Source organism: Emys orbicularis, chromosome 6, assembly GCF_028017835.1.
Source record: "Emys orbicularis isolate rEmyOrb1 chromosome 6, rEmyOrb1.hap1, whole genome shotgun sequence".
NCBI classification, from domain to species: domain Eukaryota; kingdom Metazoa; phylum Chordata; order Testudines; family Emydidae; genus Emys; species Emys orbicularis.
Genome location: NC_088688.1, coordinates 119,038,664 through 119,047,325, shown reverse-complemented (window position 1 = coordinate 119,047,325; position 8,662 = coordinate 119,038,664).

Genomic DNA, 8,662 nt, shown 5'->3' with positions numbered 1-8,662 from the left:
TAACCTGCTCTTAAAAATCTCCAATGATGGAGATTCCACAACCTCCCTGGGCAGGGACGGTGAGTTATATGGGCCCGTGGTGCCCAGGCTCCAGCCAATTCAGGGCCCGGATCCATCAATGTTCAGGGCCGGGTCTCTCCTGCCTGCTACCCCCGGGCACCCCCTCCCGCAAGCGTCCCTGCCTGCCCTGGGCAGTGGACAGCTTCCCCCTGCAGCTCTGCGCTGTGCTCCCTCACCAGCCGCTGCCGCGTCCAGCTACAAGAGAGCGGCGCTGGGGGAAGGCTGAGGCGGCTGCTGCGCCTGCAAAGGGAGAGGGGAGGAGGCACATGGCACCCCCAATCCCACAGCAGGTGACTCCGAGTTAACTCCGAGGGTGGGGATGGCTTATCCTGGCTGGACCTCCTGAGCAGCAGCCTGGGGGTTTTGGGTGAGTGTCGTGCCGGATGGGCTGGGGAGGGTCCCCCTCCCCCCGGAGCTCACTGCTGCCGGCAGGGAGAGGGCTGGGGGGAGTCCTCCTCTCTGACCCCCATCCCTGGGGCAGCCTGTCTGTTGCACCCCAAACTCCTCATCCCCAGCCCAGCCCCACGCCCTGCAACCCCCTCCCGCAACCCAACCCCTCGGTCCCAGCCCAGAGCCCGCACTCAGCACCCAAACCCTCTCCCAGAGCCTGCACCCAGCACCCCAAACCCTTCCCGCACCCCCTCCTACACCTCAACCCCCTGTCCCAGCCCAGAGCCCACAACCCTCCCACACCCAAACTTCCTCCCAGAGCCTGCACCCCAAACCCCCTCCTGCACTCAAATTCCCTCCCAGAGCCTTAGGCGGCGGGAGGGGGCGGGACTTGGACCCATTCTGGGCACCACCAAAAATTATACAAACCTGCCACCCCTGTCCCTGAGCAATTTATTCCAGTGCTTAACCACCCTGACAGGAAGTTTTTCCTACTGTCCAACCTAAACCTTCCTTACTGCAATTTAAGCCCATTGCTTCTTGTCCTATCCACAGAAGTTAAGGAGAACAATTTTTCTCCCTCCTCCTTGTAACAGTGTTTTATGTACTTGAAAACTGTTATGTCCCTCCTCTCGGTCTTCTTCTCTCCAGACTAAACAAACCCAATTTTTTCAGCCTTCCCTCATAGGTCATGGTTTTTAGACCTTTAATCATTTTGTTGCTCTTCTCTGGACTTTCTCCAATTTGTCCACATCCTTACAAGAGGCATCTATTTACGTGTGCCTTTAAAGATGGAGACTGATAAGGCTGATGTTTGCAGGAGTGGGGAGTTTTGTTGGCTGAATTTTCTTATGATCATAGAATCATGGAATATCAGGGTTGGAAGGGACCTCAGGAGGTCATCTCGTCCAACCCCCTGCTCAAAGCAGGACCAATTCCCAACTAAATCATCCCAGCCAGGGCTTTGTCAAGCCTGACCTTAAAAACCCCTAAGGAAGGAGATTCCACCACCTCCCTAGGTAACCCATTCCAGTGCTTCACCACCCTCCTAGTGAAATAGTTTTTCCTAATATCCAACCTAATTATGGGTTAGCTGCTGGTTTTATTTTGATTTATTATATTTGTAATTGTGGCAAAGGTGTCCAGAGCAAAGGGTAGGGGTCTTTTCTATAGACATTAGTAGAAATTCAAGAAATAAAAAATGTGGGACAGATTCTTATAAAGGAGCTGCGCCAATTTACACTAGCTGAGGAGCTTCTGGCCATGTCTGAGGAGAATCTGGCGTGTGCTCTCTCTGTATAGTATATATAAAAATCAGTGTTTTTTTATTACTCTATCACTGTTAATAGCTCATGGGACAAGAAACTAACATGTACCAAACTTTTACAAGTAGTTCTTGTTACAATAGGAAATGTACCTTTTTAGATCCCAACACAACTTTTCATAAGCTTTGAGGTAACGGCATTTCACTTAGCAGCATGTTGCACTGCTGCTCTGATATCTTTCTTGTCAGATCAGAGGCAGAGTACAGCAAGCCCCAGTCCAAAGAAGTGACTCAGTGCTCTCTGGGGAAGCTCTAATCATCTCAGTGACAGATTTATTTTAAAAGTCTCTGCATGTAGTTGAGTGCAGGGTTGCTTCCAGGGGCTTGTTCAACTTTCTCTCCAGAGGGTTGTTTAATAGGCATAGTGCTGAGTTCTAAAGATTCAGTACCCCTTGAAAAATGTTTCACTGCACAAATATGCATCACTGTATTTTGCATGCTATGTCATCTTCGCTCTAAACCACGTGACTAGGGCAACCTTGTGTTGCCTCATCTGAAGATCTTTATACCAGTGGGTATTTTTATTCTTATAGATTCTGAAGCACAGAGAAATTCAGTGAGTTACCCAGATTCACCAAGTGTATGGCAGACCCGGGGCTAGTTTTCAAGTCTCCTGACTCACAGTTCTGTTCTTGAATCACCAGACTAGACCTTGCTGCCTTCCAAAGGAAGGAAGGACTAGGAAATGTGGAATCCGCATTTGTTTTTGAACCTCTTTTAAAATAAAGGATTAGGAGAGATTGCTAGGAATTTGAAGTTTCCCAAATAGTCTTCAGAACTGCAGTTTAGAAGAGCTAAAAGCATATGGCCAGCGCATTGGCCTCGCTGTGGCCTCTGTGTTGCACCAGTGATGCAAAGAGGCCATAAAGTCGGGTTAAATGGCCCACAGGAGGAAGTCTCCAGCCTCAGGTATTTTGGAGCTGATCCTCCTCTCTGCCCTTCAGCACAGGAGAGCGTGGCTTGAGTGCTGCTGTACCCCAGTGATCCCTAGCTGCTGGAACAGTCCACTGCTTGGTAGCTGGCAACTGGATGCTATAAGGGACTCTGGGTTTCATTACTAGGAGGTGACAGCATGTGTCACAATACCGCAGCCCCTCTTGCAAGTCACATACACACACACAGCTACTGTGACTAGTATGCTTGTCACTGCTCACTTTAGCAGGCTGACCCTTTGGTCAGGAAGCCCTTACAAGGAGTATGTAACATGAATTCACATATTTGTCCTGATTCTCATTTATTCTAAGGCCCCTTTTGCCATTCTGGCAGTGTAAAGGGGCCCTTAGATGGATGAGAACTATGTTTGTGCTCACTTTAGGTCCCCTTTAAACTACCAGAATGGTATAGTGTGGCCTCAGTGTAAATAAGAATCAGGCTCAGTGAATTCAGAGAAATTCTCAAGCATCATACCTCCTCAACCCATCTTATTCACTGCAGGATCTCTTCTCATTGGTCAGTCCAGCTCCATGTAAGAAACCCTTCCATGCACAGCTCTTTAAAGACCATTGGTATCTGCATATAGGGCCCTGTGGATAACACAGCACATAACCCTGGTGATAACATCTACATTAAATAATGTATATAGTGCATAAACAATTACCTCCTAAGTACTCCCTAGTCAAGTTCTTGAAAAGCTGTGATCCATAGCCTACCCTTTTTTTGTATGTAGGTTCCCCATTGATGCAAATGGGAACGCCACATAAAGTCCAAGGTGAGAATATGGCCCATATGAGAATGGAGCATAGACTGCAAACTGTATTTCTTGTGCCTTATCCAGGCACAAGACTGACATTTAGCATCCCACTGAGTGCCACAGACTAAAAGAAAAGTGTTACATTCTGGGTGGGGTAAACTTATGGTACTGTATGTCTTTTGTGCAGTCATTTGCAAATTTAACATTAGGGCCCTACCAAATTCATGGACTGTGAAATCTGGTCTGCCCCATGAAATCTCACTCTTGGAGGGGTGGGGCCGCAGTATTGCCACCCGTACTTCTGCACTACCTTCAGAGCTGGGTGGCCAGAGAGCAGTGGCTGCTGGCTGGACACCCAGCTCTGAAGGCAGCACTGCCACCAACAGCAGCACAGAGGTGAAGGCATCATGGTATCGGGGGGGGAATAATCACTTTTTGGGGTGGGCAGGGCTGGCCTTACGGGTGGGTGACCACCCAGGGTGCCGTGGTTGGAGAGGGGGGAGTGCTGTGGTCACCTCCCCTTCTCCCCCACCCCCAGCCAGCTGAAACCATGAAATTTAAGATTTTTAAACCCCTATCACCATGAAATTTACCAAAATGGACCGTGAATTTGGTAGGGCACTATTTATCATTGATCGAGAAGTTTTCATAGGATTACACAGTAACTGCCCTACTCAGTCATGTCAAAGGGATTGATTTGTGATTACAGATAAAAGGATGCAAAATTGCCATAGAAAGATTTTTTTTATTGCATTTGCTATGCTAAGAATAAATGCTATCATTTCAAACTTCGGGCGAGTCTCTGCAGAGATAGTACACATCAAGAATTCTTCAAAGTGCATTAGTAAATGGGGATAGCCATTCCCCAGAATTAATACTGATATTGGTTAATACTGTCACTAAAAATTCCAACTCTTTCTCTCTCATTGTCACTAGTGATTAAACAAAGATAAGCATATAAATACCTTTATGAGGGACTGTACATTTTATATGGCAATGGTTCCACCTGCAGCAACCCTCCCAAATCTTTTCATCTGACAGATAGCAACACTTGAAAACTCACCATCCACCTAAAAAAAATCAGAGCTAAAACATTATCTTTATACAGCACAGGTTCATAGCAATGCTTTAATCTGTACACACACAGATTTTCAGTGACCTGGCTTCCACTGAACCCAGTCCTTCTCTATACCATATATCGACAGAAACCAAGGATCTCCAGAACAGATAGGGCATGAAATTTTCTGACTAGAGTTTTTAAAAGGCCAGCTGCTGATTGCAACATAGGAAGATAATTAGAAATGGGAATTAGTTACTGAAAGATAAAATGCCAAGCTCTTACAATCTGGACACCTCAAATTAATCTCCTAAATTCACATATTGAGATACCTGAGCAAGTCACCCGATTTTCAAAAGTGATGCGTGTCCAGCAGTTCCCCCTGACAAACATCTCATTGACTATGATTAAGCATTTAGGGGCCTGATTTTAGGCGCCCCACCCATTATGGAAAAATTGGGCAAAGATTTTATTCTGAAGCAAGATCAACCATTATGAAATATATTTTACCCCCTACACCTTGGATAATGGTCTTAGCAAAGAGCGAATGCAACACTGTGGTTGAGACTTCACTAAGCATGCGGAAAAGACGGCAAATTCCAAGTGCTAGTTTTGATAGCAGCCTCAGCATCAACCCCTCCAGTCCCTCTATACACGTGTGGTGCTGTGTTTCTGTATACTATTCCCTTTAATGTCTCGGGAGCATGAGTTGTAAATTCAACCTCCCTGCAGCCTCTGGGATGGGGTGACTCATCCAGTCAGAAGGCAGGCCAGATTGCTTCCAGCTCCCCACTCTCCCTGGGTGTTCCACACTAGCAAAAATGCAATCGTTTTCATCTCCCTCATCCTAGCAGCTCGTCCAAAGACGCTGTTGAAGGGTCGCACTGAATTGATACCTCCCATCTCCTCCTTGGTGGCCCTCCATTCCTAGACACGCCAAGGGATTTTGTGGGCTGCATTGGCTGCTATAGGCTCCATTCAAGTGGAGTTGAGATTGTGGCCACTTTACCCCATTGGAACCTCTCTGCTCCCAGTGGACTATTTCTTTGGCCTTCTTCTGAGGTCTCTGTCCACAGAAGTTTGAAGGCCCAGCAGTGAATTTGTCCCCCAATACTTGAGGGATGTGTCTGCAGTTGCTGTGGGAAATACAATTATGAGACTCTTGGTGCATGGGAAATCTCAGCCACAACTGAAATTGCTAACGCAAGATTTAAGTTTAATTCATGAAGCCAGGCTGAGAAATGATTTAAAAATATGGTTCTGTCCTGCAGAGAAAAGGACATTAGAGATGGACAAATACTAGTCGATGAATAACTTATTCAACAAATATTTTGTTCCAATATTCAACCAAATCTGAATTGAAGGTAAAAGCAAAGACAATTGAGTTAATGCTAGTGATAGAAAGGTGTGCTGTGTGTCCTTGTGGTGGGGCACACCTCCTTTCCTACTGACAGCAAGCATCCCTTCACTCAGGCAGTGCCAGTTAGCTGTGCCTGCAGAGCCTGTTCTGCCTGGAGGAGGGGAGCTTAAAAAGTTGAAGCTGGCCACAGAGCAAGGAAGAAAAGTTGGCCCAAGAAAATAGGCTGTTAAAGACTGTGATAGAGCCCAGTATCCAGAGGAACCTAGCCCAAGGCAATGACTAGCCTTTCCTTCCCTCCTCTCTTCCCCTCCACCCTCTTGGTTTTCAGCAGACAGACATTGCAGCCCTGAGAGGAGGCTCTGGATATCTGCTCTCCAGTGCCCAGTGGAGCAGTGCCAAGGACAGGAGATAATCAGACTCAGAAAGGACTCCAGGAATGAGCCCAACTACTGCAGGGAACAGTGAGCTTGCTCAGGAGTGGGTGTTCTGAAGGGACAAAGACAGCAGCCAAGTGCAGGCAGAGAGCTGGCTGACTACAACCCTCCATAATTCAACACAGCAACAAGGGCTAACTTTTTTGAAGTCTTTAAGTGTCCCAGAACTAATAAAGTCAGCATGACACAGAATGATGCATTTTGGAATCTCTTTGATAAACCAGGAAGTGCCAGAGCATTTCACAGAGGAGAAAACGATTTTGTAAAAGGTTACTTGAAAGTTTTTGCTGTACTGAATACCCCATGCAGTCTAGCATACATTTCTAAAAGCAGGCTTAACTCCAGACTTGTCTCCATTTCATCTTCTCTCTGCAATCTCCTGCCAGATGTCCTGCTGTAATTTAAACTTAATGTGACCCAAACTGAACTTATGTTCCTTCCCTTGCCCTGCCTCTCTCTCACTTTCTGTTACTGGTCTCAGCACCACCATCCTGCCGATCACTCAAGCCCATAACCTGCAGGATCCCTTTTTCCCTTGCCCAGTGCATCCAGGCACAGTACAATTCCTGTTTCTTCCTCCTCCAGGGCATTTCATAAATTCAGTCTTTCTTTTCTATGCACAATATTAATACTCTAGTTCAGGGCCTCACCTTCTCCCATCTGATTACTGAACCCTTCTTTTCTCTGGCCTTTATCACTCCCCTCATGGCAGCTAGCATCATCTTCCTTTGGGTCTTGCTCTGACCACACTTCTCTCTTTGAATCCCTCCACTGCCTCTTATCTTCAGGGAGTCGAGCTGAAGCTTCCTGATCTCTTCAAGGCCCTTTACACCTCTGCCCTTCCTCCCTTATTCACATGTTTTCCCTTATTGCCTGTTTCCTCTGCTCCTTCAACAGTCCATCCATTTGTCAACTTCTCCCAGAGCTATCTCTGTACTTTCTCCCATAGCGCCCCCTATCTGAATGACTACACTACACCAGGACCCCCTCCTTCAGATCCTCATGTTCTATCTCGGCTGTGACACCTACAAGAAATCATCCAGCTAATGTCGGGTTGGTACTAGATCAGCTGGGGATAGCCAATTAAAAAATCCCAAATCCCCAAGACAAAACATCAGGGACCACAACTTATGCAATAGCTATTTATATAGCTGTGCGATCTTATTTTCAGTACTCTTCTGCTGCCTCCCTCCATCCCCTCCGTTTGTCATTGAGACTTATTGCAACTTGGCTCAGATTAGGGTAACTTCTTCAGACCAGAGACTTTGCGAGTATGCTAGGTTCTGTACAATGAGGCCTGGTCCTGACTGGGGCCTTTAGGTGCTGCCATAATACAAATAATCAATAATTAATACAATTTTCATTATAATTTGGCAGTTTGGCTTTGTCAGAGCTTTTAACTATGAGACTGTAGGATCCATGGAAGAAGCACTGAGGAAGGCCTCCCCCGATAGCTACAACTGCTACTTTGAAAATGCCAGTTCAAACTGGTGGTTGCACTGGGCTCATTTATAGGTACTAGAACCAATCGTTTTTAGGTAAGCAACCTTTTCATCTCAGCCAGCGCAGCCAACCACTTCGCAGCCCTGCAACAGAGCCATAGTTAATGGTGGAATTTTCAAAAACACTTAAGGGAGTTAGAAGCACAAACAGGTTGACAAAAAATATATAGGGCTAGGTTGTACCTTTAGGCACAGCCCTATAGAAGGAGTAGGGTTGCCAACTTTCTAATTAGACAAAACGGAAGACCCTTGCCCTGTCCCTGCCCCCGAGGCCCCGCTCCTGCCCCAGCCCCCCTCCCTCAGTCGCTCGCTCTCCCCCACCCTCACTCACTTTCACTGGGCTGGGGTAGGGGGTTGGAGTGCAGGTAGGGTGACCAGATGTCCCGATTTTAGAAGGACAGTCCCGGTATTTGGGGCTTTGTCGTATATAGGTGCCTATTACCTCCCACCCCCGTCCCGATTTTTCACACCGAACGCCTGGCAAACCTAAGCAGGGGTGGTGAATAGCTGCACCACACTTACAAGAGACCCTTAGGGTCACACTTCCCCCTCTATCGCCTCCCTTGCTCCAGGGTTGTGTCAGACAGTAATTTTCCACAGCCCCTTAACGGGGAATGGATCAGCATTCACATAGCAATTCCCATTAGTACCCGCCCCGGGCCGGGCAAGCTAATGATCCAACCAGCTAATCATCCAGCTTGTAGGATCATGGCCTAATCTTGCTCCCATGGACAGATAACACAAGACACAATATGGCAGGAGAGGGAATGGGAAGGAGAAGGATGACAAAACAGTTGATTTGACACTGAAATGTTAATGTGTAGGTATGTAAAATAAAGTTTCCA